We start from the raw sequence: 6,049 nt of genomic DNA, 5'->3' as shown, positions 1-6,049 counted from the left end.
ATCTTCGCCGTTTTTGCAGGAGTGAGTGGCGGCCCTCCTGCGAGACCAAGAAGCATCGACTCGCGCACGATATCGGTGTCTTTCGACGTGCCCGCCGGCCACCGCCGCACGAGTACGGCAAACCGCGTATGCCGGGGCGGGGTTGGCGACGCCGACGCAAAAGTGGGAACCGCCACTAGGATGTTCGCCGTTTTTGGCAGAGTGAGTGCTGGCACTCCGGCGAAGCGAAAGAGCGCGAATGCGCCCACGAAAGTGGCGTGTTTGGACGTGCTTGACGACGACCACCGCAGGAAAACGAAAAACCACGTCAGCCGGGGCGAGCGACCCATGGCGGTCTGGGTGCTTATCGCTGCTATTATAGGGGCACCCCGGCAGACGCAAAAAAAAAAAAATTTTTTTTCGACATTCTTTCTTGCTCGTCGACCTCGGGTGACCCAGGTCGCAGTGGGAGCCGCGCACGAAAGCGGCGTCGCGAGACGGCTTCGCGGTCGCTAGTCGCACGAGCTCGGCAACCGCGTCTGCCGGGGCGGAGTTCGGGACGCCGACGGCTAAGTGGGAACCGCCGCTCGGATGTTCGCCGTTTGTGGCCGAGTGAGTGCTGGCACTCCGGCGAAGCCAAACGGGGCCGATTCCGGCACGATATCGGCGTCTTTCTACGTGCTCGCCGGCGACCGTCGCACGAGTACGGCAAAGTGCGTCTGCCGGGGCGGGGTTTGCGACGCGTACGCAATAGTGAGAACCGTCGCTCGGATGTTCGTCGTCTTTCGCCGAGCCAGTGCTGGCACTCCGGCGAAGCCGAACGGAGCCGATTCGGGCACGATATCGGCGTCTTTCCACGTGCTCGCCGGCGACCGTCGCACGAGTACGGTAAACCGCGTCAGCCGGGGCGGAGTTCGGGACGCCGATGCGAAAGTGGGAAGCGCCGCTCGGATCTTCGCCGTTTTTGGAGGAGTCAGTGGCGGCACTCCGGTGAAGCCAAGGTGCGCCAATTCGCGCACGATATCGGCGTCTTTCGACGTGCCCGCCGGCCACCGTCGCACGAGTACGGCAAACCTCGTCTGCCGGGGCGGGGTTTGCGACGCCGACGCAAAAGTGGGAACCGCCGCTCGGATGTTCGCCGTTTTTGGCAGAGTGAGTGCTGGCACTCCGGCGAAGCGAAAGAGCGTGAATGCGCCCACGAAAGTAGCGTATTTGGACGTGCTTGACGGCGACCGCCGCAGGAGTACGAAAAACCACGTCAGCCGGGGCGAGCGACCCACGGCGGTCTGGGTGCTTATCGCTGCTATTATAGGGGCACCCCGGCAGACGCAGAAAGAAAAAAAAAAAAAAAAATGGGGACATGGCGTGCGTCACCGTGCGGCTTCGCAGCGTTGCCGAAGTCGCCGAGCCCTTCGACTGAGCCGAACGGCGGACAGGGAACGTTGGTCGGCCGTTCTAACCTGTCGGTGCCACGCCGAGACGTCGTTAAGGAAAACCGCGTCGTGGGCCTCTACGACGCCGTCGAGTCGTTGTACGTTTGGTGTCCAGCGTGTCGGCGGCGAGTAGCGGACACGTCGTTCACGACTTCGGTCTTTCGCAGTCGACGCGAACTTGCGGAGAGTCGTGGTGCCTCACGTTTTCGGCAGAAACCGCGGCGGAATTTTCCCGTGCGTGCGCGCACGACCTCGGTGCTGTGCCGTCAGCGTAGTGTTGCACAAACTCGTGGCCTACCCAAGGTGCGGTACGTTTGCGGCCGTATCCTCGGTGGGAATTTCGTGAGTAGGGTCGCAAATTCTACGACCTCGGCGGGTTTGAGAGCGACGTAGACTTGTGGCACGCTCAACGTGCCACACGTTTCGGGGCACACCCGCGGTGAAATTTTCTCGAGTACGCTCGTATTAGTGCCCAAGGAGGTCTGGGTACTTATCGCTGCTATTATGTGGGGGTTCTCGTGAGCGGCGTACGCGAAAGCGACCGGGTGTCTGATATGCGGCGGGCTTCGGCCTCGTCAAGCGTGTCCTCGGGTCTGCTCCAGGGGAATCCACGGCAGTCGTCTGCAGCCTCATCCGCTTGATGCGTTAGGGGCTGGTTGTCGGACGGTGCCGTTTTACCACGATATCGAGGTGTGTTCCGTGTCGTCCTCGGGCGATTCAGATGCGAAAGCGCCGAAGACGCGGGCGTGACCCGTCGTCTGGCGGCTTTGCAGTCTCGGCTCCGTTGCTAGTTCCGGCCGGTCCACCGACAGTGCAGCGGGCTTGGGCAACCCGCACGGCGCGACCGAGTCGATGCAACGAAAAAGAGCGAGCATGAACGTGCTTCTTGCCGCACGGCTCCCACTCGTCTTTCGGGAAGGTTGTGCCGTAGCGAGCTCGAACGCCGTCATCTCGGAGTGCAAAATAAGCGTGTTGGGGCGCCTGAAGGTGGCCTCCGCCGCACACAGACTGCGTCCGGCCCGCCGAAGGCGAGGACGGACGCGCAGTCGAACGATTACCTGGTTGATCCTGCCAGTAATCATATGCTTGTCTCAAAGATTAAGCCATGCATGTCTAAGTACATGCCGAAATAAGGCGAAACCGCGAATGGCTCATTAAATCAGTTATGGTTCCTTAGATCGTTTCTTCCTACTTGGATAACTGTGGCAATTCTAGAGCTAATACATGCAGTGAGCCTGGAGCCCTTTGGGTAACGGGTGCTTTTATTAGACCAAGATCGATCGGGTTTCGGCCCGTATTGTGTGGTGACTCTGGATAACTTTGTGCTGATCGCATGGCCACGAGCCGGCGACGTTTCTTTCAAGTGTCTGCCTTATCAACTTTCGATGGTAGGTTACTTGCTTACCATGGTTGTTACGGGTAACGGAGAATCAGGGTTCGATTCCGGAGAGGGAGCCTGAGAAACGGCTACCACATCCAAGGAAGGCAGCAGGCGCGCAAATTACCCACTCCCGGCACGGGGAGGTAGTGACGAAAAATAACAATACGGGACTCTTTTGAGGCCCCGTAATTGAAATGAGTACACTCTAAATCCTTTAACGAGGATCAATTGGAGGGCAAGTCTGGTGCCAGCAGCCGCGGTAATTCCAGCTCCAATAGCGTATACTAAAGCTGCTGCGGTTAAAAAGCTCGTAGTTGGATCTCAGTTCCAGACGAGTAGTGCATCTACCCGATGCGACGGCTCGGACTGAACATCATGCCGGTTCTTTCTTGGTGCACTTCATTGTGTGCCTCGAGATGGCCGGTGCTTTTACTTTGAAAAAATTAGAGTGCTCAACGCAGGCGAGTCGCCTGAATAAACTTGCATGGAATAATAGAACAAGACCTCGTTTCTGTTCTGTTGGTTTTTGGAATACGAGGTAATGATTAAGAGGGACGGACGGGGGCATTCGTATTGCGGCGCTAGAGGTGAAATTCTTGGACCGTCGCAAGACGAACTACTGCGAAAGCATTTGCCAAGAATGTTTTCATTGATCAAGAACGAAAGTCAGAGGTTCGAAGGCGATCAGATACCGCCCTAGTTCTGACCATAAACGATGCCAACCAGCGATCCGCCTGAGTTACTCAAATGACTCGGCGGGCAGCTTCCGGGAAACCAAAGTATTTGGGTTCCGGGGGAAGTATGGTTGCAAAGCTGAAACTTAAAGGAATTGACGGAAGGGCACCACCAGGAGTGGAGCCTGCGGCTTAATTTGACTCAACACGGGAAAACTTACCCGGCCCGGACACTGGGAGGATTGACAGATTGAGAGCTCTTTCTTGATTCGGTGGATGGTGGTGCATGGCCGTTCTTAGTTGGTGGAGCGATTTGTCTGGTTAATTCCGATAACGAACGAGACTCTAGCCTATTAAATAGGTGCGGGGTTCCCAGCACCTTACAACCTTCTTAGAGGGACAAGCGGCTCCTAGCCGCACGAAACAGAGCAATAACAGGTCTGTGATGCCCTTAGATGTCCGGGGCCGCACGCGCGCTACACTGAAGGAAGCAGCGTGTCTTTATCCCTGTCTGAAAAGACTGGGTAACCCGTGGAACTTCTTTCGTGATTGGGATAGGGGCTTGCAATTGTTCCCCTTGAACGAGGAATTCCCAGTAAGCGCGAGTCATAAGCTCGCGTTGATTACGTCCCTGCCCTTTGTACACACCGCCCGTCGCTACTACCGATTGAATGATTTAGTGAGGTCTTCGGACCGATGTCCGGCGCGGCCTTTCGGTTGCGCCGGTCTGTTGGAAAGATGACCAAACTTGATCATTTAGAGGAAGTAAAAGTCGTAACAAGGTTTCCGTAGGTGAACCTGCGGAAGGATCATTAACGGATTGTGAAGGGTGAGCGCCTCAGCTGCGTCTGCGCCCGACACTTTCTGCCGCTGACCCCGTTTGGACGCGGGGTCGGCTTTTCCCCACGGGGCTGCCTGAATGTGGAGCGGCACCCCGTGACAAATTGTTGCGCCCAGCGGACGCCAACACCGCGACCTTGGACGGTCGGCCAGGTGGCGGACGCGGGTACAAACGGCGCAACGCACTCATAGGTCGGCTTTCGACCCGCCACTGCACCGTGGCTCGAAGCGCTCGAAATGCGCGACCCGACCGCTGCGGGACCGCCTAGTACTGTAAACAGGAGCGGCGGAGCGCGAACGGCGAGTCGTGGTTACGTCGGTAGAAGGCGAGGCTGCGCGTTCCCGAAACGCCAGCCGAGTGCCCTCCCGACCGTTCGAGCGTGCAAGAACGAGACCCGACAATCGCGCGGCGACTGCCAAGTACGAGAGGAACGGCACAAGCGTCGGCGGTCGGTCAAGGAACTGGCGATGTGACGGGTCCGCTGTGCACCAGTGCATACCGTCCCGCCGTCCGCGGCAAGCGCCTCCGCGTCCTCGGGTGACGGAGGCTGCCGGTCGGTTCTTGCAGGCGAGGGATCTCGCTGGCACCGGTTCGCGTTGACGCGCGGCCGGTCATGGCACGGCGATGCGACGGCCGAGGTGCGCAGTACTCGATGGAGGAACCGCACGCTCCGATGACCGTCCCGCCCTCCGCGGCGTATGCGTACCGACCGTAATGGTTGCAGCAGCGCCGGCCGGCTTTTGAATTCGCCACACGAAACACGGTGCGAGATCGCGGTTAGGGGAGCGTCGACGTTGCCAGGCGTTTTGCTTGCTGCCGAGGGAAAGGCGGCACGGCCACGTCGCGCTCGTCGCGATTAGCGGGTCTGCGCGCTTTGGGAAGGTGCCGCAACGACTTGCCGAAAGAGGAAGCACGGAAGAACGAGGGACTTGGACGTCCCGACAATTGAACGCACTTGCGGCCAGGCCCTTGCTGGCTTCGTTCTTCCGCCTCGAGTAGGCTCGTACGCGGCTCCGGCGCCGAAAGTGGTCCTTGGCACCGACTTCGGTGGACGTGGGAAGTGCCGCGCAAGTACGGCGCGCCTGGCTCCACCTGTTGGCTAAAGTAGGCAGCCGGATCGGCATTTTGGTGTGCGGTGGCAAACCGTGGATGCGAAAAAAGCTTGTGCGATTTCGTGGAACAAAAAGCGGGGGTCCCCCTTTTTATGCGGAGGAGACCGACCCGCCTGCCGTGGTGAACCGCGACGCCACGGTAAAAACGGGAGAGGCTTGTCGATGGGACCGTGCATCCCGCGCTCCACGGAGGCCGGGAGGCGGCCGCCCGAGGAAATGTGTAGCCGTCGAGGCCCGCATCTGCGTGCACTCTTATCCAAATGGGTGTACCGCAGGCATTTTCTGGTTAGGCGGGCCAATGAGAGCGAGCACACAACGATACCTACGGGTCCGGCTTGGAGAACCGGCTTCGACGCCTCCCGAGTATTTATAGAGGGGTGGACCACGAAAGCACTCGCAAGTAGCGAAAGCGAAACGCCGTCCGAAACACACCGTTTGCTCGATTTGCGGCAGCCGAAAAAGGCGCGGCAGAGTTTTGGAGTCCAAGCGTGCGCTGAAAAGCGCCCTTCTTGGCCACTGTTTGGCCGAGTGCCAGAAACGTTTGGTTTTGACTGTACGGAATTGAACAAACACTTTTTCACGACTCTAAGCGGTGGATCACTCGGTTCTCGGGTCGATGAAGAACGCAG

The 6,049-nt window shown here is 58.8% G+C and overlaps 2 non-coding genes across 2 annotated transcripts in view; both read left to right on the top strand.

Annotated features, from left to right (window-relative positions):
* Positions 1-2,467: 2,467 nt before the first annotated feature.
* Positions 2,468-4,282, top strand: LOC142795124 (small subunit ribosomal RNA). Its single transcript, XR_012892778.1, has one exon. It is a non-coding gene; the product is annotated as a small subunit ribosomal RNA (ribosomal RNA).
* A 1,719-nt stretch (positions 4,283-6,001) lies between these two features.
* LOC142795121 (5.8S ribosomal RNA) overlaps positions 6,002-6,049 on the top strand; it is a 153-nt gene continuing 105 nt past the window's right edge. The window contains exon 1 of the ribosomal RNA XR_012892775.1: positions 6,002-6,049. This exon is cut by the window's right edge and continues 105 nt beyond it. This is a non-coding gene — a ribosomal RNA (5.8S ribosomal RNA).

The sequence above is a fragment of the Rhipicephalus microplus genome, unplaced genomic scaffold, assembly GCF_043290135.1.
Source record: "Rhipicephalus microplus isolate Deutch F79 unplaced genomic scaffold, USDA_Rmic scaffold_553, whole genome shotgun sequence".
In the NCBI taxonomy this organism is placed as follows: Eukaryota; Metazoa; Arthropoda; class Arachnida; order Ixodida; family Ixodidae; genus Rhipicephalus; species Rhipicephalus microplus.
Note: the sequence above shows the minus strand (reverse complement) of the source record. Positions and strands in the feature narration are given on the sequence as shown.